This window comes from Erithacus rubecula (assembly GCF_903797595.1).
Source record: "Erithacus rubecula genome assembly, chromosome: 9".
Taxonomy (NCBI): domain Eukaryota; kingdom Metazoa; phylum Chordata; class Aves; order Passeriformes; family Muscicapidae; genus Erithacus; species Erithacus rubecula.
The window spans coordinates 5,103,401-5,130,267 of record NC_136660.1 but is presented as its reverse complement, the minus strand read 5'-3'; positions in this window follow the sequence as shown (position 1 = coordinate 5,130,267).

Genomic DNA, 26,867 nt, shown 5'->3' with positions numbered 1-26,867 from the left:
ATATTTTAATTTTCCTGGTAAAGAACTGTTATTCCTAATTCCCATCTCTTTGCCTGAAAGCCCCTTAATTTCAAAACTATAATAACAATTTGGAGGGAGTGTGTTACATTCTCCATTTCAAAGAGAAGCTCCTGCCTTTATTGGCAGACACCTGTCTCCAAACCAGGGCAGAAGGACACACCCCACAGCAGAGATTGAGCCATTACAGAATGTGACAGAGTGCAGGACACGATGCTAAGCTGGAGCTTTCCTGAAGTTCTGCAGCTCTTCCATGTGCGAAAAGTTTCTGGAGCAATGGCTCCACTCTAATTGAAATCTAGAGATAATAATTGGCAGCAGAAGGGATCAGTGTCCTACATGCCACAGCTGGTTCTCACAGCAGCAGGCAGCATTGTGACAGCATTTCTCAAGAACAAGCTGAGGGTGGAATGACAGGTAAAATGAGAATGCTACACAATCAGAGGTATTTACAGAAGCTAGCAGGATTCACTTGTAGGCTTCCTCCTGTGTAGGATGTGATAAAACTGTGTTTTTAAATCAGCAAGATATTCTCATGTAATAAATGTCCACATTTTTTCCTCCTGTAGTTCAGCTCTGTTATTCAGGATGTTGTCAAACAACACACCTGCCAAAATTTATTCTAGAATATAGGGAGTTTTCATGACATGCACCTAGTTTAACTGGGAATAATTCAGAAGTGATGATGTTCCAGCACATTCCTGTGTGTGGGGAGCTGTTTGTCATTTTCTGTTTTAATGCAGATGCTAGCAGAGCGCAGAGCAGGAGATAAGTGTTTTAAATAGGGCATCCAATAGGTCTGAACCAAAGCCTTCAATAAATATTCAAGCAAATGCTGCTTCCCTTGAATCCTGTGGCTAAATCTGCCAAACCCTGTAGCTTCAAGAGAACTGTACAGTGGAGCTCAGTATGAACCTTGTGGTTTTTAAGTCTTCATATCATCCATTGCTATTCTGAAAAATCTGCAAATTATTTAAAGGAGTAATTTAATGTTAAGACAGAATATTCAGTTAAGAAAATATCATTAAATTGCCGATATTGTTTCAGGTTTTGTTATGCCAAAGGATAAAATAAAGGATTCAAGAGAGAAATAGGAGAACAGAGAAAGAAGAAGGAACAAGAGTGGCACACCAGAACTGCAAATATTTAAATAGATACAGGAAAAAAACCTAAAAGGAATTACTTATTATTCATCTGAGAAAAGATGATTTACCTTATTTAGAAAAAAATTTCAAACTGCAAATTTCTAAACCATCTAAAATTCATAGCTGTTTCATTCCCATTCCAGAGAGAGGAGAGTGGAGAGAAATGTCTGCCAAGAGCAGGGTCTGTTTGCATGATCTCCTTGTCTGTTGTTCTCCCTTGTGGGGTTTTCCTTGGAAGGAAGAGGTGTGACTCATCAGGTGAATATTCCCTTGGAATAAAGGGGTTCACATAGTCTCTAATTCATCTGCCATCTACTTTTTTATCCTTGCTATTATTTAGTTTATTTAGTGGGAGAGCTACACCATTATTTTCTGTTGCTTTATAAATATAGATGAGAAACAGTTCTGTTGATACATTTAAATAAGGTAAGCAGCAAAAGAAATTCAGGTCAGAGAACATTGCCACATCAAACAGGCAAATCAGACTTTTGTAAGAGAATGCATCTGAACAGGTGCAGCTTCTTGCTGCTCTTCTGGAAATCTGCAAAAAAATGGTTGTGGGAAAAAAACAGAGTGCTCAGACTGGAGAACTGTTGCCAATATTTCAGCTCAAATTCTCTCAAAGTCTTCTCTTGTATGTATTGAGTGAAAACCTGATGATACTCTCTATTTCAAAAAACCCATAACAAATCAGCAGGTCTAACAGTTTCTATCATGAGCATTTTATTAATAAAATACTGATGTGTAGGACTCTTTAAATTAGTTTGACTTGACAATTAAAAATGTTTTCTGTAATTTTTTTTTTATTTTTGACAATGAAAATGTGAGAAGCCAGTGTATTCACTGAGAATGCTGAAGAATTAGGTTTGGTAATTCATAACCATTCACAGAAACTTCTGAGAAATATTTCCATAGTAGTAGTGCCATTAATAGTACCATTGTACAAATACTAATTGTTCCCATAAAACTGTAGTGTCTGACAGGCATTGCTGGTAAATATTTGGTGCTGGCAGATGTGTAAAACATTTATGTTGTCAGGTTATCATGAACCTAAACTCTTGAAGGTTTGAGGCTTGCTCTAGGAGGGGAGATGCTCTCACCTATTGATGACAGATTGACTGCAGTAAACAAAATCTGAGAACAGCCTCTAAAGTAACTCATGAGAAACACCATTTAAGAAAATCCCAGTCTAGTAAAACAACCCTTCAGCAGTCATATCACGAGGACTGTTTTTACCTTCTGCTGTAGTATTTATTTTGTGCCATTTACACTGCTCATTACTCACCCTTATGGAGGCTAAAATCTCTCTGAGGCTGGAGGACTAATTATGAATTACCAAATTGCCCAAATCAAGCAGCAACAAACACGACAGGAAATAAGCATGAGGCATTACAAATTATTTTCTCTTCACTTTTTGCTGCAGTAATGTGGTTAAAGTGGTTTCTGAGGGACAATGCCACCAGTCCATGATGTGCACTGAGCAGCCCCCGTGGGGCTGGACTCAGGGTTACAGAGGAGAATCCAGCTTGCTGTTGAGGCGAAAGGATGTTTTACAGTCAGATGATAATTGATGGAATACATTAATCACACTTTTGGGGACTGGTGTGTGTGGGAAGATAATTTCAGAGAACTTTGGAAGGAAGGGATAGTTATAACATTGATGTCTGTCTATTTTTGTCCTACTTAGAGCTCTTCCCAGTGTTTCTGAGAGAGAGCAGATTGTTTGAGGGCACATGAGCCTTTTGTGAGGGTGTGTGTTATTTAGTGTGATCTGGATCCTGCAAGAAGATCCACTCTGAGCCTTCTGCTATGATTAGACCATTTTGGTTCTGTTAGGCCAATTAGAATGTACACTGAGGGATTTTAAAGGGCTTTTTAAAATGCTTTGACCTGGCAGATTATTGTGGTGTATACTGATAATAAGTAACCAAATAGATATCTTCATTTGATATACTTTATGCAGAAAAGATGGCTCAATAAAGACAATCAATGAAACCTGAAATTGGCCTTGGGTTTACTCTGCTGAACACTTTGAGGCTGGTTTTCAGTTCAGTTCAGACCAGAGCAGCACTCTCTTAAATTGCATGCCCACAGCTCGTGTCTATTAAATGGAATGTGAAATGCACTTAGACACCACTCCAAACTTTATTGCCTCTTTTATAACAGCAACACTTCTGTGGCAGCAAAGGAATTGATTCTCTTGTCTGGATTAATATTGTTCTACTTTACAGGAAAAAAAAAAAAAGGAAAATTATCTATTCAGGAAAGCAAAGCAGTCTTAGAAGAAAATTCACCTTCAGATAAATAAATACATAGTCTGTGAAGATATTTAAAGTGCTTAAGTGGAACAAAAATACCCAATTCGCAAGAAAACAAGAACCTGTGGAAAACATTTGAAGGCAGAGAGAAGACTAAATATAAAAATGGAAATGTTGATTTTGTATGATACAAGTGTAACCAGATCTGCAAAGGCAAATCAACCAAGGCTAATAATAGCAGCCATTTCCATGTAATTATTTAGGGAGCTCAGCTCAAGACTGGGCACTGCTTGATGCAAGAAAAGGTTGCTGGGACTATCATTAAATTATTTTTCCTCACTTAAATAACATGATTATTTTCTTATCAGTATGATAAAAAAGTGAATTTTCAATTTCTGAATGACATACTCCAGTCTGCACTTTTAAACACTTTAAAGATAAGTTGGGTTGTTAGGAAGGTTTTAGAAAAGTGAATGTGTACATTTATATCTAGTTGAATTCTAGCTGCTTATAAAAGGAGCAAAGAATATGATTTGAAACTCTGAGTTATTTTACAGAGACATCAAGACATTTCTGGTAGATAAAATGGCTCCTTCAGACAATAAGCCAGTGCTGGATAAAATGTTTATGCTTACAGCATAAACTTTCAATTGGTGATATTTTTTGAGAACTTTTAGAAGTCTTTGTGAGTGGGAAGAAATATGAACATTTACAGGAGGAATTAAAAAATTTGTGTTAAATCTACAATTACATAAAAAGGATAAATACTAGCGGGCACAGAGGAGTCCTTAGGAGGGAAGTAGTGAAATGAAATGGTGAAATGTAGGATCATGGTGTGCCTTTGCAAATCTCTAGTGCAATATAGCCCCAAGAGATAAAGCAGAACAGAGCCATGAGTGTGAAGGATCTGTACACAAAGTGGGAGGTTTTTTAAGGCTGAGAGATGGTTTTTATTTAAGAAGACCCTTAGAGAAAATGAAGCTGTGTGTTTCACTGAAATATATTTATTGGATATTTGCAAATTCAAGAGGAGTCCAAATGCCTTGTCTGTGAGGTCAGCCAGCCTTTACTGCACAGGGGAGGTGTCCATAGAATAACTTCTCCATCTAAGAGATGACTTTGTTTCTATTGCCTCTGAAGGAAAATCCAAGTACACTTGCATTTTTTATAGCCTTACTCTGCTATCTAGACCAGCAGTGGAAAGAAGAATTCCATCTATTTTAACAATGACATGGCAGCAGGTTTGGCTAGAGCAGCTCTTTTCAGCTTTTCTCAAGAATATCAGAGCATTATTTGCCATTCTCCGATAGGGACTTCACTGTGTTTTTCTCCAGGAGAACCTTTGTGTTGCAGTTTTCTGTAAGAAACTTTGATCTAGAAGCTGCATCCAGGAAAATGGTTTTCACTTAGTCTGATCTTCTGTGTATTATGGAGATACACAGACCTTCCTACCAAAAAATGCTTTTCTCCACTACCAAGGGCTTGAACACCCTGGGCAGAGGAGCAGCTCCAAAGCTGTGGGTAATTTGATGGAGTTTTTTTTTGAAAAGCATTGCCTGCCTTTCTGTGTATTTTCAGTGAGCTGATGCAGATTCATAAATTCCTTTGAACCCTCTCAGCAAAAAAGAATTACAATCAAATGAATAAAATGGATTTGACTTGTGAAGTATAGTGGGCATTTCCTGTGGTCCTTCCAGAAATGGGTTAAAAATGCAAAGAATTTTTTGGGGATTTTGGGGATTTTTGGGGATTTCTTTGTGTTTTGTTTTGTTTGGCTTTTTGTGGTTTTTGTGTGTTCTTTTTTTTTTTTTTTTTTTTTTTTTTCTTTCTGAATGCTACTTTCTTCTCTTTCCTTGCTGGCGCACTGTATTTATTTTGATAAATCTGTATAGCCTAGCACAGATGCTAGCAGATTTTCTTGTGCTTTCTCTTCCATCGTGATGGTAAAGTCCTGTATTGATTTAAAGATGTGTCAGTGGAGGGAAAAAGAGTTCTATCTACTGAAAGAACCAGTTTATAGCACACATCATTGATACATGTCCTGTGCTCAACCATACCAAAACACTGAGCAAGAGCAGGACTGCAAAACACATCAAATGAAGTTCAGGATATTCCAAAATAAAACCAGAAAAGGACCCACCACTGCTGGTGTCATGTTCAGATGCTCACTTTGGTGCTTCTGAAAGCTTGTTCTAAAGCTATTTGTCTTAGCACCAGCTTCTTAACAATAACATGTGTATTTGGATAAAGTTAGCTGAGTTAAGAGGATGTTTTAAGCTTTTAGAAATCCTGTTATCCCCTGAGTGTGATAAGCTGTGAAATCATGTGTAAGTCACCAGTTAAGTTCATCTGTTTTTTTAATGGGTAAGAAGAAGATCAGATATATTTGAATCACATTCAAGCCAATTATGTTCCTTCCAAACAAATGAACTGAAGCTATTAATGGATCTGACTTTGCCCAAGGCTTTTAGCTACCAAATCCACCCCCCTTTGGTTGGTTCCCTACAACATGCCAAAGGTTTAATGTTTCCTTACTGCTCTTATCACATTTTCATGTGCTTTGGGCCACACAGAAAAGATTACATAGTTTTGTATCAATGATATATAAGCCTAATGAGAGGGATGCAGAAAATAGAAATCTTCTCCAGCCTTAAGTTTTTGGTGAAATCATTATGAATAGAGATGCTAAATACATTCCATAAAATTGCCAAAGGTGTCTTTTTCAGGCTGTGTTTGATTCCAAAAGTGCTGGCTCTCATTCCATGGGAGTTGAATTGAATGGATGAAGAATTACAGGAAGAAGCTGATGTCTGTGATACTCTTCTCAATGAATGGAAGTTGTTACTATTGCCTGAATTGATACAGGGCCAAAGGTGTAGGAGGAAGGTAGTAAATGCAAAACTTCCTTCTCCCCCCACAAAGTCTGGAATTATTCATTGTGATGTGTCATTTCAGATGAACTGGCAGCAGTTGGTTTCCCATTCCTTACTCAGACACATTTCAAACTGTTAGATCTTGATTTTCATTTCTGTGTGGCTGACTGAAAGCTCCCAAACACTAACTAATGGTGCTCTAACTCCAGAGCTCTACAGCTCTCTCTCTATAGGGAGAAGAGCATTCTCAAATGTATTTTGCATCTTTTCAAAAGAGCTCTCTGCAGATTAATCTGTCATGCATGCCATCTTATTTATAAACTGTAAAACTGAGAGCATGGTAAGCCAATTATGGTATTTAATATGTTACTGTTGGAAGATTGCTCTGTAACTCCTCTTCTGTACTAGAATCAGCACTTAGTAGAGAAGTAGGTTATACCTCAATGATCAAGTATTTCAGGTTAATTAATCTGATGAACTATCAACAAATTAACTTTTCTCATGTCTCTGTCTTTTCACATGAGACAGAGAGACACATCTTCCAGAATACAAACCCTGTTTACCAAGGGTACAGTGTGAAGGCAAATCTATGGAAACAATGTGCAAACCATTTATTGATGTTACATTTATGTAGGCAATTGAATGTTAAAAAAATAATTTGCTGCTCAATCTTGAAATATCAAAATATTTTGGGAGCATATCAAATATTTCAAGTGGCACAAATTTAGTCTTTAAAACCCACAGCCTACTCCAAGGAGGAGTTGGCGATTCAGATGGGAGAACTCACTGAGTTTGGGAGGAAATCTCAAATCACTGTGAACCAGCTGAAGGCATTTAGGAGAAGAGACATTATATATGTTGTTAAACAACTTTCAGAATATTTTTGACCTTGGGGTTGACGTTTTGATGGAGATTTTGCACTATTATTATTAGTATCATTATTATTTTGGCATTTATCTAACTTGGTTAGAATTGTTTTGTGAATAAGTGTATCACTCAGCTCCCATCTGCAGCAGAAAGGATGTGCCTCCCTACTCATTGTTATTTTAGTGTAAAAAATTGCAACTCAAGGTGTGAATGACACCATAACTTTCCAGACAAGGTGAGTAGCAGATTATCTGCCAAGATCATGACAAATAAGCAGATTTCAGTAGGACAGATAAATCAATCTTCCAGAAGGTTATGATGATCTAACACTTATGCATGAGTGAAAACAGGAACAGCAGAGAGCAATGAGGGTAATTTGAAATTCTTGGAGGGGGATACCACTCATGTCTTGGTTGAATATTTCCTTCTCCTAGACCTGGCTCACTTTTTTGTGAGCCCTGAGTGTGTTTAGAGCTAAAAGGTGTAGCAGAGAATTCTGAGAAATGCTGTCCTGTGGGACAGATTATACAACCTGGTGCTATTTTAACTCCACTGACCAATTTATTTTCAGTAGGGAAGAAAAAAAAAATAAAATATATATATATACATATGTATACTACACTGCCAAAACATATTCCCATCTGAACCATGTGCATGTTGGATAATACTGCAGGAATAAGATACTGGATTCTCTCTGCATTAATCAGTAGTGAATAGTTGAACTTGTTTCACTTGGTAGAATATACATAAAGTTAGCAAATAACCCCAAGAAAGAATCCAGGAAATGAGGACAGAGATGGTTAAGAGACTGGGGCACTGATCAGGTGAGGAGAGGCTGTGAGAGCTGGGATTGTCTCTTCAAGCCTGTGGCTTGCATATTGCCAGGAAAATCCTCTCTGTAAGCACCAACCCATAAAACTGGTTCTTCTATAATCAGTCCCAGCAGGTAGTTTAGAGCCCTGTTTGTCTCAGATAACCCACTCAGTTGCCTCTTCTTCAGAGGGAATCCTGATGAAACTCCCACTTGCTTGGTAGCTCTGGACAGGTTATTCATCATTCATGGAGTGTGATTAAAGCACTTGACAGCCTGTCAGATTTGCCCCCTGAGATGGTAGACATCTAGCATACTCCATTTATCCTAAAATGAGTTATTCGAAATTATCTTCTTTCTAAAAGGAGTGCAGTTGCACCTGCACACGATTCTGAGATTTGCAAATTTATGAAAATCATTAAGGATGAGCAGTGAATTTTAATTAAAATTTAGCATTTTTGCTTGCTGTACAGTTGAACAATTAGCACCATCATTATTACAGATGCACCCCTATTCTTTGTTGGCATTGTGTATTGACATGGGTCCATAAGTCTTTCTTTTGTTAATAAAAAATTATTAAAGGATTTTCCCTTTCTTCTGACTTTACATAATATTTGCCACCTCTCTGCCCTTTGGGTGTCTGTGTACTCTGTGTTAATATAATCAAACACACACACAAGTTCCTTCTTTTCCCCAAGATTATTTTTTTAAGCTGATTACCAGATCATCTCTATTAGGTGACCTGGTAAATAGTTTAAAACACTGCTTTGATTCTAAGGTCTCCTCTCATTTAGCTACAAATAAAGTTGTAGATGAGAACTTGACTGGGTTTGCAAAAGCAGAACTTCAAATCTTGAGGTGCAGACAGTCTTGGAGGACCTTGTCCAAAATTTCTTGTAGTTGCCCAGGATGTGTGGAAGCACTCCAAACTCCAGAATGCTCTGCCTGCTTGTTAAATGACCTTTCCCTTTCCAGGCCAATTTCTGAGGAAGTTGCAATATAAAATACTGTTGGCACAAACTGTAATCTGTGTAATCACTTGGCTCATATTTCCAGTAAAGCAACCAGACTATTATTAGTAACAAGCATATGTCTTCTAATAAAATAATTACCTTTATAACTCTGGTAGAAGGCTGGCATGGATATTATTCAGTCTTCAAAATTGCTCAGATTGTGCCTTCAAATATCAAGACATCTTTAATAAGACAAGTTATATATATTTCCTATTTTAAGAATGAGCTTTAGTTGGTGAAAAATTCTGGCTGGAATAAATGAAAGAGCCCAGTAGCACAGGGAGCATCTCCCAGCCTCTGCTGCATCTCTGAACCAGCTCCAGTGGTGGTTTTGCTGTGCAGGTGGTTTTGCATTTGTCTGTGTTTACAGTGAATCAGAGCACACTTCCTCTGCCTGTCCAAACTGCTCCCACCCTAAAGCAACACAGAGCAGGGATGGAACAGCCCTGAAGTTGAAAAAAAATCCAGAAAGACTTCAAAATAATTTCATAGCTCTCTTTTTAGACTTGCCACTGATAAATATTTCTGGTTATGACTTCAGAAAGTTAGTCCTGTGGACTGTCACTGTGTTCCCACTCTTCTAGGTAATTACTTGCCTTAAGATGCTGTAAAGGAAAGGAAAAAATTCCGTCTTATTTTTAAATACCTGCAAAATGAACTCTTAGAGTTGTGGTGAGCCTGTTGCATTTCAAATGTCAAACTGTGAGGAAATGCTACAAATACTGTGTGAGTTACTCCCACTCTCTGGCTGGGATTGCTGTGGAGTAGGAAGAGACCCAGCCCTGTTGGAGCAAGGTGCAGACAGCTCCATTGCTGGTGTTTCTGTAACACCCAACTTCTAATCTTCCACACTGGAATAAACTGATCTGGTTGAGACACAGATTTGCTTCGTAATGAAAAAAGTTTAATTAAGATTTGCATTAGTTTAAAGTCACTAAAACTCCCATAGCATTTTATTGTAGGTTTATTAATACTGAAAAGCTTGTTCTGCACTCAAGCCTGCAGTCATGAATAGTGACCTATGAACCTTTGTTATGTTTGATTCTGTGACATCAAAATGTGCAGCAGAGAGGAAATTTGGCCTGTGTTTATTTTGATGGATTTGGCCTCAATCTTTGTTGTTTCTTTGCTGTTTTTATGACTGCAAGATTAAAATGTAGAGAGGGGAAGAAAGGCTGAGCAGGTTGGCATTTAGTGGAGAGCAGTGGGTCTGTACTCACCCTGAATGCAGGAGCAGGGCAAGTGCTGCCACTGGGCCAAATTCCTCCTGCACACACAGGTGTAGCATTACCTGTGCATCATTTGGAGTGGCTGCTTTCCAATTCTCTCCTCTTGATCAGGGCAGTGCCACATTATCAGCTGGGGATTTCCTCTGCTGTGTTCAGCACTCTCAGGCTCTGACACATGGTGTAGAGCAGTGATGTTTGTGAGCAGGCTTTAGGAAAAAGGTGTTAGTGACAGACTGGGGGAGCTGCAGTCTGCAAGAAGGGATACCTGTGGCAGCAGGTGAGGCCAGCACCTGCCTGGGAGCATTTCCATGCCAGCACCTGCCTGGGAGCATTTTCATGCCATCACTCCTGGGCAGGCTGCTGACAGCTACCAGGTGACCCACTGCTCCCTTCCAGCTCTGCTTTCCTCTCCTTCTACATCTTATGCATTTTCTGTGCTAATGAGCTTCAGGTTTCATCCTCAAGTTGAACTTTCTGGCAGTGGGGTTTGTGTATTTATTTTTAGCAGTGTTTCTTTTGCTTCAGTTGAGTTTAAAATATTGCCTATGTGTTTAATGGAGGTGGATAACTAGAGAAAATTATAATCATATTCATAATTGCTGTAAATTTGCTTTGTTCCACTGAAATCTAGGCAGTAATCCCAATTTTACTCCTTTTGAGGATATGAACTAGTATTTCATAGGCACCAAAACATTCATTATAGACAGTGATTAATTAAAGGCAACTGGGTTTTCAGGTGAGTGGGTAAGGGAGGTGGGCATTTCTGGAGGCTCATAGTGCTACAGCAACAAACTATTTCCCTGTTATTTTTATTGTGCTATCAGATGGGATTTGCATGGACACTTGGAACTTTTTTGAAGTGACAAATTATGACATCCTTAGAAATTAAATGGGGTGTTTAAGGAAGTTCCTGAGTGTTCATTTGTCTTTTATATACCAGGTTTCATTCTGAAGCAATCCAGGAAAACAACAGAGGAAGCAATAAACATTTTGTGAATATTAGGAAGAAATTCCAGAAGAACTAATGAGTATGTAATTTGAAACACGAATTTGCATAGAAATTTGAGCATGATATTTCAAAGCTTGCAAACATCAAAGTGTATTAAAATGACAAGCTACTCATGCTAATGTGCATTTTTTATTTTAAATTGGTAAAAGAATAAAACATAAAGGTTTTACTTGTGAGATGGCTAATTATGTCAGATTGCTTTAGGCAAAAGGCAACATTAAGTCATCATGACATGCATTTGCCTGGCTTTTTTTTGTGTTCTTGTGTGCAATTTCTGTGTCCCTTAGGGGTCAGGGAAGTGAAACATGCATCAGGCATATTAAGATAATAGAGAGACACAGCTTTCCATCCAGCAAATCATAGTGGCATCTCTCCCTGCAGCTTTGAACTCTGGGCAAATGCAGTGTAGTGATCCTCTGCATTGGACCTGTGGGTCACAGCAGAGACTAGCAAGGCTGTGCTTTGCTGAGCTGGAATTGCAGCAGCTGCAAGAGAGAGATTCCCTCAGGGTTCTGCAGCCTCTGGGAAGAGCAGCTCCCCTGAAAGGCTGGGCACTTGTTCCATCATGGCAAAGGTCTTTGAGATGCCACAATCCTGCACAAACACCCCAATGCCAGTGACACAGAGCTGCAACAATAAATGTTCTGTAGGGAATGGCTGGGGTGAAGAGGAGAACAATCCAGCTGGCATCACCTGGCACCTGCAGTGAAATGTGTGGAGGGAACACTGAAAGGCATGAAGTACCCATCTTGAGGAATTTAAAAACAGGCTGGATAAAATACTGCAAAATACATGGGAGACAGAGATGCTGTTCTGTCAGGGTGACAAATAACCAAGTGTATTATTTTTCATCCCCAGACTTCCAGGGTGTAGTCTGCTATTTTCTGTGTTTAGCATACTGCACAGATTCATTGCTTGTTTGTCTCTCTGGAGGGGCAGGCTGAATGCTTTTCACATCTTCCCCTGGACCCAGAGCTGTTTGGGAAGGGGGGAGTTCCAGTTTTGCTGCTGAATGCTTCAGCTGAAACCTCTCACTGTGGATGTCTTGTCTGAATTCTGCATGTAAACTGGCCACTCTTTTCCCTAATCCTTTCCCAAAGGTTTTCCTGGAATTTCTAAGGAGGAAAAGATTTGGTGTGGGGTTTGTGAGCTCTGTGGTTTCCTCTGTGTGATGTTCTTTTGTTCCTCCAAAGTTTCATTTGCACCTAAGTTAATATTGATGTCAAACATTACCTATAGCCTATTTTTTCTTTTTTAATGAAACTGTTGCTAGGATGTCTGATGGAGATTATTCTCTTCCTTTTCTGTGGGTAACTACTATCACCAACTTCAGAAAAATTAAGATAAAACCTTTTAAAAATAACAACTATTACAAAATGCAGGAGGTGTCAGTAAACCAGTCACCTGTGAGGATCATTAAAAACAGATGGTGAAGAAACAGTTTAGTCAAAAAGTAAAAACCATGGTCTAATGCTGGAAAATACAGTTTCCTGTTGATAGATTACCTCATTAGTATAATTTTGAAATGTCAGAGGAAAAATGGACATTCCATGTTTTTTTTTTTTTTAATACTAGGCCAACAGATGACTGATCAAAAACCCCTGTTTGCAAGAGGTGCTGCTCCACTGGTTATTTTTTGGACATCTGATAAAATATTTGTTTATCCTTCTTCTGAATATATTGTCTGGGGCATGAGGACTACCATTGCAATGAATTCTGAAATTCGTGAGCTAATGAAGTTTGATAAATCTATTAATAGATTTTGACTATATTTTATTGGCTATATTTACCTTGTCTATTAATCTGGAAACATAAATAAGCACAAACATGCATTGGTAGTATGAAAGTATAAGGTGGAATTGACATTTATTTTTGAATTCTACCAAAAAACTTCAGCTTTCCACTGGAATAATAATCATATATTGAGGAAATAACTATTAAAATGAAAGTGATCATGAAGAAATCTCCTAGGCTCCTCCCAGCTGGAGACAGACAGGTCTGAGTTCACACCTGGCTTGTGTCATTAGAGGAACAGATCTCCCTTATCTATCATTTCAGAGCACATACTGTGGCAAGTCTCCATTCATTTTCCAGAGAGGTGTTTGCTCTTGTCTGGAGAGTGGAACCAGCAATGTGAGTTTGAATTGGAGCTCTGACAGTGTTTTAAGAGTGGCACCAATCCCTCCTGACCCTCAGGTACCAACACTAATGTTTGTTACTGGGAGACTGAAAACTGAACTGTGGCTTTTGTTTCCAAAGTGTCACGAAATTATCACTGTTATTTGAGGCAGAAATAGAAATATGTGGTGTGGGTGAGTGAAACAGGCCTATTTAAATATTCTTGGAATAATTTATTTTAATCCTGTGGCCCTCCTGGTTGTGTAAGTATTTTTCACATGGTGTTTCCCACATGTAGTTCAAAAACCAAATTGGCATGCTTGTTTCCACAGGGAGACATTGCTCCTTGGCTGTACAGGCTGTTTTGCCTGTGAGGATGGAGGGTTTTAGTCTTAGCTCTGATTAGCAAACACATTCCTATTCTAGCACACCATCATTTTGGCTTGCAGTGAAAACTTAGTGCTGTAAAAGTAATATTTTCTGAATTAATTAAAAAAGTAAAACAACACCTACTTTAAATGACTTGCAGCAGCTTACTTAGGGTGGATTATCATCTCATATTTCACCTTTATATCATCCTAATGTTATTTCTGTGCTAGGCACTGTAATAAGCTACTCCATTTAAATAAGCTCATTGCTAGAATATTGGAAAGAAAATGGAGTAAAAAGTAATTTAAAAAGTCAAGTTTAGGGCTGTCCACACTTGCCCTTGTATGTATCTGGCCTGAGACAATGAAACTGGATTCTTAGTATCATCATTACATCAAAAGTATCAAAAATCATCCAAAAAAAAGTATAAAATTATTTTTTCATTAAAAAAAAGTATCAAAAAAAATTTTCACAATGAGAACTATTCCTGCCGAATGGAAATTCCAGCTCCTGCCAGTGAAAGAGAGAAGTGATCCAAGCACCTTGTGGCTTTTTTGGTGCAGTATGTTTACCAACTCCACCTACTCCATGTTCCTTGAATTGGGAGAGTCAGTGCTTGAGCAAACCTCTCTTCAGGGAAATATTCAGTCAAGAGGGAGCAAATAGCTGAATGCCACAATAAAATCAGCTAATCAACTGAAAAAGGATATTTTCCCTCTAGATTGTAGTAAAAGGAAGATGGAAATGTTCTTCCTGAGCTGGATGTGTTCTGCAGTGTGTGACTGAATATTTCATATGCACCTGGAGGGAGTTCTGTCAGTGCAGAGGGTTGTGAGTGAGCTGTGGAAATGCAGTCCTGGGAAAGCCTCTCAGGAGGTATTTCCCTTTGAAGTCTGAGTCTTGCAGCCAGGAATACCCATTTGGTGTTTCCTGAGCCTGCTACAGCTCTTCCACAGGAGAGAGTCAGTGGTCATTCCATAGGAACTTGTGCTAGTCACCCTCAAACATCTGTTTCAATAAATGAATTTCCAGACTGGGTCTCCCCTCTCTCAGATCCCTTTGCTCCTGGTCACAGTCACTACTTTGTACAAGTGGCACAACAAATTGTAGAAACTGCTGCTTATGCCACTGTGGTCTTCTCCCCATTGCAGGCTGCACAGAGGGGGAACCATTCACTTCAGTTCCCTTCTGAAGCTCTGGCAGTGCAACCATGAGCCACCCCAGCCATGTGTTCTGATGGGTTCCCAGATGCTTTGGGCAGTGCTGGGATGCACAGGGAGCAGTGCAGAAGCTCCTGTCCAGGCTCTCTCAGCCATGAGTTCTTTGTGCTGCTCTAGTTTGCACCACGGTAAGTTCCAAGACAGTAAATTGAATTACGGCTGGGGGCAAGAGGCTAGAACAGATTACATTTCACTCTTTTCCCCCCTAGGCATCTCCTTTTTTTCTTATTATTTAATTTAGGACAGGATTAGAATTCTTCTTTAAGCTGCTTTTCTATCCATCTATATTATTTGTTTTTCATTTGTTTGCTGCCAATACATATTATTTTTTTTTCTTAATCACTTGCTAGCATGCTGATTTTTCTTAAAATGTATTCAGATCACAACAATTTCCTGGCAAAGAAAAGCATGAAATTCACTCTCCTTGAAATCTGCATCTGTATGGAGGAAAATAAACCCTTTCATATTTCACTGTCAGAAAAGAATAGCAGCCACAGAGTTATACTTAGATGTTGAACCCTGCAATATTCAAAAGAGAAGCAATCATATATAAAGCAGGTCACATTTCCAAGCCCATCTCACTTCCTTTGCCCTGAATGCTAATCCTGGTTTAAGGTGGAAAACAACTTGAAATATTCCATAAATAGAAATGCTTAGCAGCTAGTTTGTGCTTCTGTTCTTCAGGCTGTTCTTCTGTCATTTCCACATGTTACGTGAGAGTAGAAATTCAGAAATTGTGTGGGCATCACACTGGTGAAGAGAATCTGTGGATCCTGTGGTTGTTGTTTAATTTATCTACTTGGGAGCAGCAGGATAGAGCCCGGAGCTTGTTGATTATGTGAACAAGACCTGCAGGTTTTCTCTTCTGCCTCTTGACTTGGGGAATACAAGCTTCATATGAGCTGGGGAACAACTGCTCCTGAACAGAAAATGGACTGAGAACTAAATCTGTTGGTTTCTATAAACAAGCTTTCTGAATGTTGAATCTTTGTAATTTTATTTAGTGTTATGAAATTGGGTCTGTTAGTATATTATTTATTAGTAGTATTGTCAAAAGGAAATACTCCAGCCAGTTTCCTCATTCATAAATGGCAGAATCTGTGGGATTATCTTGTATGTTTTGCAACCCATGGAATTTTTCAGTGCCTTTGTATAGAATTAAAACCTTGGCTACCTTATCATCCACTGCTGGACAATTATTATTAAGTATACATTTTCCTCAGCTTTTTCCCTTTAAATATTTAGCTAGAGGATTGTGTGACTGATATTAACCTGCCATAGGGCAGAGTATTATCTCATTGCTGATATCTCTGAGGAAACTGGATGTTCTTGGAGAACACCTGCATGATGTCTTCTCTGCTGACTCCCATATTTTGCTGCATCTCTGGAGAATCCCTGCTCCTTTTTCAAACACACAGCCTTTCCTTGGTAGGAAGATGGGCCCAGTTTGTTCAATGATGTCCATGTGGTCATTGCAGGCCAAATGACAGGCTGGCAGTTTCTTGGGCTGCTTTACTTTTATTTGAAGAGAAGGATAATCATCATTTATCTGAGGAAAGTCAGTGAGCCAGTGTCCATGGGATGTGCCCAGGCATCCTGTGTTTCTCTGGTGTAGAGAGGCAGAGAACCCAGAGGCACTGGAAAGGTCAAAACAGCTTTTGCCTTTTATCCAAGTTCTATTGTACCTGGATATTGCTCACTGGGGAAATGCTTAAAAGATAAGTGGGAAAGTAGGTGTTTTGTTATGATGTTTCAGACAGACAAGTCAATCCTGCTTTAGGCAAGCAGCAAATCTAATTGGCTGCATTCACTGCAAGGAGCTGTATGGCAGAAATACAATATGCACATTTGATTCTTCTTTTCTCTCTCTCTTTTTCTTTTTTAAGGAGGTTTTAGTGCTTCACTGAAAAATTCACACATTTCAATAGCTTTCTTTGGATTGTTGTCAATTTAGATAAATGTGCCTGAAAAGTACTGTAAATACAGCATTTTGCTTGAGGTGTTTGCACAGGGATTTCCATTAAATGTGTGGATGAGATTAATCTGAAATTAATAATGTAGGGCTGTGCAAGAAGACTTAGCAAGCATGCTACAAAAATGGGAAATAAGATGTCACCCAACCAGATTTTTAGCATTGTACTCAGAATGAGTGAGCAAACATTAGATATTCAAGAAATGTTTGCCAAGTTTGCTGCAAGAAGCGTAGACAGCTAAAAGATGTCAACAGGGAATATTGTCACAGCACTAAGAATAATGTGTTATCTGGTGCTTAACACTGAACACCATGTAAACAATTAATCACAGAGTAGGAACTACCAAATGCAAGCTGTAACAGGAGAGTTGTATTCACAGCCTTGCACTAATCAAGAAAGTTGTGTTTATTGCTTCTGGTAGATAAATCATTTTAAAATTTTTGGGTTTTTTACATGATATGTCAGCATCCTAAACACCTGCATCATCCTGATGTTTGTGAGATCTTATTTCTGGAGGAGACTGAATGCAAATGTTTATTTTTCTGCAGTGGGATGAGCCTTGTAAAGAGACAAGAATAATGAGAAATATGATTGCTAAACCTTAGGGTGCAGTGCTGGTGTTCATAATATATAGTCTCATATGCACACATATAAAGTAGTCATAAGGCAAAGGCAGGATTTTTGCTTGACAACAATCAAAGCAGGTCTCAGATAGAGAAGCAAGTTTAAGTATGCTCTGAAAATCTCACCTAAAGAGACAGTTATGATAATTATTATTTCCTTTGTTACTGAAACTTTATCTTTTTGTTGGTGTTAAATAGCTTAACAATAAGGTATTATCTTTTTACTCTGGGCAAAAGTTGTTTCCATTTTGATATATGTCTCATCACAAAGGTTAATATGTAAACTACTTATCTTGCACACATTTGGAACTCAAAGGGAAGTTGAACCTATCTTCATTTTGTCTAAAAATTTCTAAGAGGCATGAAAGATTAATCTGTTATTAACATTTGCCTGCAGCTATTTCTAAAATGCATTAATTGGTTTCTGGGAAATTAATTAATTCTGAAGGAATGATCAAGTGTTCTTAGCTTTGTGGGTTTTATTCAGGACTAGGCTCTTACCAAAAGTCACAGTATCTCAACAGCAAGGCATTAAAAGGGGCAAGTTCAGAGCAATGCAACTTGACCTTTTTATCTCCCCAGCTCTGTAGAACTCCTGAAAGACTAATTTTCATAAGTCACAAAGTGACTATTACACCATAAAGAGCAGCAGTAAGTGTGCTAATGTTTTTGTTGTTTAAACTGGTTTCTCATGTTAAAATATCCTCTTAGAAGGTCCCCATAGTGGTTGGATATCAGGGGAGTCAGGGGAGTCTGCAGGACCCTTTTGTGCCTGGTCTGGTTCAGTATTCTCTAGCCAGGCATGTCTGTCCCTGCCAAAAACACGTTTTTAGTGCATTTCTGTTGAGACCTCCCCCTTCAGACCTGTTCAGAATTACAGACTATGGCTCTGGAGGCTCTGAAGTCTCTGCCCCAATACTGTGAACCCCTCCCTGGGGTGTCAAAGTCGTTGTCAGTCACTGTCTGTGGCATTGCCATGGTATTCCATAGGATAATTTCACTGGGGCTGCTGCTCAGGGCAGGGATCACCAGGAGAGCACTGCTGCTGTCTGCTGCTGCTCTGGCAGGCTCCAGACCCTGGTGAGTGTGAATTGAAGACCTGTAGTAAAGGGTTTGAGTGCTAACACAAAAGGATGAGTTCATCACCCCCTGCACAGGGCTGTGACATGAAATACCACACCAACAGAGGAGTGGAGGAACTGTGCCAAGACAAACTGAGAACTTGCAAAATAGGTGGAAGAAATGTGCTGCAGCAGGAAACACTCAAACACCTTTCAGTCCCTAAATCAAAATAATGAATAGGACAAATAGCTGTTACTGCACTGATCTGAAGATGGTAAATGGCTCACAAGCCAAATGTGAGTCAACAATATTGAGGAAAAGGCAAGTGTCCCAGTGAGTGTGACAGCAGCCAGAACCACCCAGGGTATCAAAAACATGACCTGTGGGGACAGAGTGAGGACCAGGGCTTTAGCTAGAGAAGGAGAAAGTGTAGGGGAAACATGAAATTAGTTTTCAGCTCTCTGTGTGACGACTGCAAAGAGAAAGTCTGTTTTCTACAACTCTTCTGCTACTGGGATATAGTAGAACAGGTTTAGCAGGTGAGATATGGGATTAGAAGCCAGGACAAGTTGCTAATGACTGGAATGGATCAATGCCACAGTCGGATTTTGGGGCTGCTGTTCCTTGTCTTTTGTGAGCCAGAGCAGATCAGAAATTGCTTCAGGAACTGGTGCTCCTGCCTTTTGGCAGGAGTGTGTTTGACATGGGCTCCTGAGGTCAGCTCCAGCACTACTGTCCATAGTGTTGGGAGCTACAGAAGATGAGAAGGATTGAGTCTGTGCTTCCAGCCCTGTGTTAGTGGGAAAGATGGACACTGCATGAATTTGGGGTGTGCTAGTCTTTAGAGATGCAGGAGGGCAGGCAATTCAGCTTTCCCATTGATTGTTGCCTGTTGGTCACCCAGAGAAGCCTGCAGCAGGATTTCTTTACACCAAAAACATGGATTTTGACCTGCAGCTAATGCTGAATAGAAAGGCAGGCTTCAGCTTTCTCCCATACCTGCTGAATTATTTCCTGTGCTCTTGCAGCACCTGTGATGTGTAGCTAATTTCATTATTGCACTGTATTGGCTCTGCAGCAGGATTAGGCTTCTGTTCTGAGTTTGCACAGCCCCCAGTACAATGGAGCTGCACAGCAGCACCACAAACAGCAGCAATAATGGCACAGAGGGACTTGCTCCATCAGGGAGGCTCTCTCTGTGGTTGTCTTGTGGCTCTGTATGTTGTGCCTGCAATGACAGCACAGAGAAAGGGCAATCTTTAAGCAAGCCTGTCAGACTGACAGCTTCTTACTTCTGCTCACTGCAGGGCACATGCCAAATACTAAAACCAGTGTTTTAAAAATTCCAAAATGAGCAATAACATCTGTAAGGCACCAAAAGCAAAGGCAGTAAACAAACCACAACAAAGCAGAACACATCAAGGGTGGTGGATTTTAGTGTCTGTTCCCCTCAAGGTATAGAACATTTCATAGATGATTGGCACACAGGATTGAATTAAAAGGAAAAGCTTCCTTATTTGCACCCTTTGGAAACTGTTGTCCGTACATAAGCCTGGGAAAGTTATATAATTGTCACCCAGAGTTGCACATTCAAGTAGGTGTCAAGGAAGTTTAGCAAAATGATGTTTCCTAATGCTTCTCTGAGTACTTCACAATGCTGTAAAAAGGCAACAAGCCTCTGTATACTTCAAGAGCATAAATGTTTACCTCTGATGTCTACCAAAAACCAAGTCACAATTAATTTTCTTGTAGTTCAATTCTTGTGAGTTTTTTTTGCCTTCTCTGCTACCTTTTATTTCAATTTGATACAAGTTTGTTTTGTTTCTTCATGCATCTTAAGTTTCTTAATTTCAGTTCATTTTAACTTCTTCCCCTGTTTTAGGCTACATACATTAGGCATTAGAGACTGAAATTTTCTAGAGTACAGTAAGTAACAATTTGATGACATTTATTGGAACTGCTTTAGATGGTTTGCTGAGTCCAGGCCCAAAGGAAATTAAATACTCCTAAACACTGAAGCAGGGCTGAAGATGAGAATTCACATTTGTAAATCTGAGTGTTGTTTGGGCAATGCTTGTTTTATTTGCAGGACTTGTTTATATCTAATAGATGAATGCTGGATGAATTTTCAGATGGGAACAAATGTACTGTTTCAAGTGAGCAAGACCAAACAAGAAACACACCTTTGAGCTAGGCTGTCAGGTTTCATCTAAACATTTCTGCATCCAACAATTTTATGTTGTAGAAGCAGAGCTCCTGAAAAGCAAAGACAGGCAATTTGGTAAATCTATTGTCTGTAAAATACAGTTTGTGTGACTAAGGCAAGAAATATGCTTTAATCTAATAATGAATTTATTTCTGTGTAAAGACCATTCTAAAACTTGAATTTTTGAAACTTCTTGGTTAGTTATATCAAAATTACAAAAAATAACAAACTTAATCTATTTCCTCACTATCTTCTGTGTATACTGTGGTATAATTAAAGTACAAATTAATTAAGTTTTAAGTGAGGTAGTAGCTGTAATAGCAGTTGAATTTGAAAAGTGGTGGAAGAAACTAAGTTGTACGTCAAATCTTTTTAGGTCTTAAGTTACTCATATTGAAAATCCTGTAGGTCACGTTTACTTTTATAAAATCTCTGTGCAAAAACATCAGTAGGCAAAATACAATCTGCATAATTGAAGCAAGTTAAATGACATGAAGAATGCCTTGAACAAATAGCTACGAGGGACATGGACTTATACATAACCATTAGTGTAACTCTGTCAGTCTGCTTAGACTCAATTACAGAGCTGCAGGCTGCAGAGGAGCTGGGGATTGAAAAGGGACACTTTGCATATGAACAAGAGTTGGTCTGGTACCAAAATTGGGTCTACAGTTTATCAAACTCACTAAAGACAGGGCAGTATTGCAAACAGTGGAGTAAATATTTAAAATATATATATATTAGTGTAGAAGAAGAAGTCAGGACTGTGAAGTCAGGAAGATGGAAAAAACTGACTTTGTACAAAATGATTAAGCACCTGAAGAAGATGAACAGCATCTTTCATAACCAAAACATGCTATCACTACACTGAACTGAAAATTTACATTATACTGGATACTTGATGTTTTGTAGAGAAGGGAAGAAAAGTACTGATTTTTTTTTTCCCCACTGTATTATGATAGGAATTCTGACTTTTCAGTCTTAAGGTAATATTAGTGATTTGAAAGGAAAGCATTCTGGGAGAGCACTAAGAAGGAGTTGTCTCTAAAAACTATGATCAAGGTTTCTTAATCTAGAAAGAATCAAGAAACAGACAAAGAATAAATTAAAGCCTTTTGTGTTGGATAACCTTATCTAAAATATTTGAAAAGACATTTTAAAGAAATGTTCTCCACTGCCTGCTATAAATCCTCTGTCTATGTGGATTGCAAAATCTTCCTGTGTTTGCTAGATTGGAAAATAATATGAACAATGCCAAGACACTGAGTGATGTTAAATTTTAATCATAAACCAATATCAGCACTGTAATAAATTTTAGAAGGATGTTATTCGATTTCAATATCTTATTTCATTGTACTACTGTAAGGAATGATGTTGTTTAATGAGAAGAACTTTATGGAGAGCACGAATTCAGCACTGGAGTGCCAGTGTTGGATTAGAGCACACGAGATAAATGGCTGTTCTTCCACAGGCACAGTGTTTGTGGAGAGCTTCTCCCAAAACAGTGAGGCCATGCCCCAGAGAACCCTGTGCAAGAGAGGCAAAGCTGAAAGGGGCAGTGAAGTGCACTGCTAACAAATTATTCTGTCAAATACAATTCCTTCATGCATGCACAGGTGCACACTGTGTTCTGATATTTCTGGAGTTTCTGACAGGGAATTTTAAACTCTCCTGGTTTTTGGTATTACTTGTCATGGTCCCAAGCCTCCATGCTTAATCTTTCCAGGTATTTTTAAGACCTTTCAAATGTTATTTATACAAGGAAGCACAAGTTTTATGGGCTCCTAATTAGATCTCACATATTTGGGAGGCTGCAAAGGGCTGCTGGGAAGTCCTGGCTGCTGTTTTTTTCTTTCTGGCTAGAGGAACCAAATTCACTCAGGAATGAATTCCATGGATTTTAGGAGGCTTGGAAAAGCAATTAATGTGTTGTGATTTATTTGTGGCACTCGTCAGACATCCATGCAATGTGAAATCAGATGGGTGTGGTGTGTGTCAGATCTGGGTTGCACGCTCTAGTTACACAAAATTATTTACCCCACACACAACCAAAGCCTTCAGTACAGCACTCACTGTAGGAGCAGACAAACTGAAGGGCAAAATTTCCAAACTTTCTTGATTCTGACCAGAAAAAGTTGTTTTGTGAAATGCTAAAAGTCAAGTTCTTCTATTTTTCATTTGATATATTCATTATTGTTCTCCAAAAAGCTTAGATTTATTTATCCAAATAGAGTTTAATAGGATGAATGAAGATTTTCATCAGGCTGTTTTTTCACTCCTCCAAAAATATGTAATTGCTCTTTTATACTAAGATAAAGGATGTCATTTATTCACAGTTGCATTAAAGATAATCAGTAACTGATGTCATAGAGGTTCAGTCAAGATGTAAAGTGTCACTAGCAAAATCCTCAAGCTAATCTTTATGGGACACATTAGCATTCCAAAGCTTTAAAGCAGTTTACTTCAGTCTGTGAGTGACTGAGCTTACCCTGAAGGGCCATCCTGCTGAGTACATGCAGATGTTTAAAATTCTGACTGGCCCTGGCCCTGAGCATCCTGCTGTGAGCAGGGTGCTGGATTTGCCAATTTCCAGAGGTGCCTTCCCATGTCAGCTGCTCTGATCCTGCACATTCTCAAAAATTGCCCTTCTGTGCCATTCTCTCCTTGTAAGAAAAGTCTCCTGGCAAGTTATATAAATTTGAATTAGGAAAGCCTCCATTTAACCTATTTTCAGCAAATGACTTGAACTGAATGTCAAGTTTCTTTTGGAGGATATGCTATAGTTACCTATGTAGTGGTTTTGTTAATTAAAAAAGTAATCTTCCATGAAGGTTCTTGAATTGCAGTCCTCTTAAAGGGAATATTCTGTGTGCAGGAGCATCCAGGTGATCTTGCCAAAGCTGGACAGCAATTTCTCTTGCTGATGGAGCACTCCATCATGGGAACAAGGAGACAGATTCTGCACTGGTTTGCACCTGGCAGAACTCCACTGACTGCATTAGGTGGATTTGTCCTGAGTGTTGTAGATTCTCAGATGCTACAGGAATATGACACAGAGGTGAGAAATTAAAATACAAAAAGCTGATAGGTCTGGCCCTCTAAAAACAAAGTGATAATGCTGGAGATTTATATTCTGGTTGTAGGAGGCTGAATTTACTACATTAACCCCAAGCTTGGATTAAAGTAGTAAGAATTTTGGAATTCTTCTTGGAGTGACAATGGTTTTGAAATTAGTTTTTGAAATATCAGATGCAGAAAAAGCAGGAGAAAAAGTCAAATGGTTATCCAGAGAAGAAACAGACAGCTGTAAAGAGCCCAAGGAAAAGGGGCTTGCAAAGAATTTTTCTTTCAGGGTTTTTTGAAGGTTATTGTTAGTCTGGTTTTCCCATAGAGGAGAGGTGGTTTTCACACTGTGTGCATCCATCCCCTCTCCCTGTAACAATTGTTGAATTGCTGGAGCAGTGTACAGATGCAATCCCTGTAGGTTTCATCAAGGTGAAGGACACTGCAGGAGAGCAAAATCTCTTTCTTTTTGGGAGTAGAGGGGAAGATGTAGCACAAACACATTCTATGTTGCACTGCAAAGAAAGGTGCTGAGCATCTAAACCTTATAAAAGCTTCAGAAAGGGTTTACACATCAACCTAAAACTATGAAATCCAGGTAAGCAGAAAACAAGGTTTTGTTAGTTCTGAAAGTTTTGGGTTGCCATAAGTGGTTTATTTTAAACAAAAATTGACTGGAGAATGAGATAGACTGTAAGATGATCTTTAAGGTCCTTTTCAAACCAAGCCAATCTATGATTCTGTGGAATATAGAAAAGTAGATCTAAAGATCCCTCATGGAAAAAGAAAAGAAAGAACTAAAAAAAAAAAAAAAAAAAAAAAGGATTCTCTAAGTAAGCAGTTCCAAAAAATAAATGTGTACTTCTGAGGGTTTGGGGTCTGTGCATGGAAAAAGTGCAACTTTGTTGGAGACTGGAATTTCACTGGCTTATTCACCTTACACCAAGGAATTTTTAAACTCACAGTTCAGTTTCCACAGGAAACCTGATGCTTTGAAGTGCAGCTTCGAAATCTTCCATTTTTAACACCCAGGACATTTTGTGGATGCAGCCCCCATTGTCTGGCTGAATTGCTTTGTGAAAATAACAAGTTCCTTCCCTAGCCAAGTAACTTGAAATTATTTTCAACATCCAAGGCGTACAGACTGAGCCTTACAGAAATGATTGATGAACATCACCTCCCACTATTTTCTATAAATATTTTTTTCCATTTAACATCATTTTGATTGTCATATTTATTTTAATGTCAAGGCTCATATAATCATGTATTCCTTATCTTACATTTGACTGAAAGTAGACAAAGAGAGAAAGCATCCAGAGCAGACTAAATATAATTTCTTACCTATTTTTCTTACAGGGTTTCTCAGCTTGTTTATACTGGCACAGCCACATTGACCTCAGTGGAACTGGCTATATTCAGCCAAAATGAAAATGTGGTCCACAAAATTCCCTCTTCCTCTCTCTTGTGGCTCTGCAAACTATTTATTTTATTACAACAGCCTCTTCTTTTCTTCTGTGCAATTCAAAGGGTATTATAATTTTCTTCTCAAGCATCTCATCTTAAGATTTTTAGACTTTTTAGACTAGTACTTGCAACACTAAAACCTTTCACCCTATTAGATCAATAAAAGGAATAAATGTTATCCAACAGCCTTCTATTTTCTACCTCATAGGCTATTTGAAACACTTGACAAAATGCTTATAAGCACAGTGTATGCCCACAAGAACTTTATGGAATACATTGTGTGAAAAATATGCTCTTTTTGAGATTTGACCATGTAATGGCAATCCTGACTGCTGTGGAATTTACAGTATGTCTCACAGCTATTTAACATGGAAAACCAGAAATATTTTATTTCATGTTATGTGGGATTTTGTGTAGAAAGTTTGTCTAAACAGAAGTAATTTACAATTCACTGTAAAACCAAATTTTTCACAGTAACCATCATTCCAAAATCAAATACATTGCAGTTGTAGAAAATTACAATATATTTTATTTTGCTTTACGCATCATTAACAAAATAGCCTTTTTGTCTCTTCTACTAGACTCCACACTGTGGGTGCTAACTTAAAGAACAAGAGAAGGAGTTCAGAGGGGATTTAGCCATTATGTAGTGAGTGCAAGTCTAAAGATTAAAAAAATTATGTTTTGACTGTTTTGCTGAGTATTATTGATATCTCCATTAAGAAAATAATTGAATCAAATCTTCTGCTGAGGTATTTTGTCAAGGAAGCCACAACATAAAAAAAATATTGATTTAGATAATTGTAGAACTCTATTCACATTTCTCCCTCAGCAATCTTAAATTCTGACCTTGTGCTTGATGAAAGTGAGTTGATACTGAAGAAGGTGATATAGGGTAGAGACTGTAAACTTTATTTATTTCCTAACTATTGCAGAAGAGAGTAGATGTAATCACTGTGCTCTGCAGCAGATCCTCAGAGCACCACAGCATTCTGGCCCTATAATGCCTATAAAAGAAGACCAATTACCAAGCAGAACATTTCACAAGACATAAAGAACAGCTGAAGAGTATTCTTTCACTTAGTTATGTCTGGCATTCCAAGTGACTGGAGAAATTGTCAGAATGTAATTTATCTCCCCACACTTGCTTTAAGCCACAGTGGTAGTGCTTTATTTTGGAAACTGGGAAAAATACCAATGCTAGAAGCATGCTTTCACTTTGATTAAGTTATAATTTTATTACAGCAAACTTTAGATATCTGATAGTTAAGGCTGAACTGATTTCAACTTACTTGTACAGTTTATGCTGCTATTCATTATTGTATCAGGTTTGGGCTGGGACTTTCAAACAGACCTAAGGGAACTAAGTGTCTAAATCTGACTGAAATTCAGTGGGAAAAGGAGATTTACTTACCTGGGACACCTTCGAAATTCCTATCTGTAAACTTGCCACTTCCTCAGGTTTTATTGCTTGTAAAACAGGTGATATTTGTTGGTGTTTAAGGCAGAAAAGGATGTTTGCTGCCCTCCCTCCACACAGGAGCAT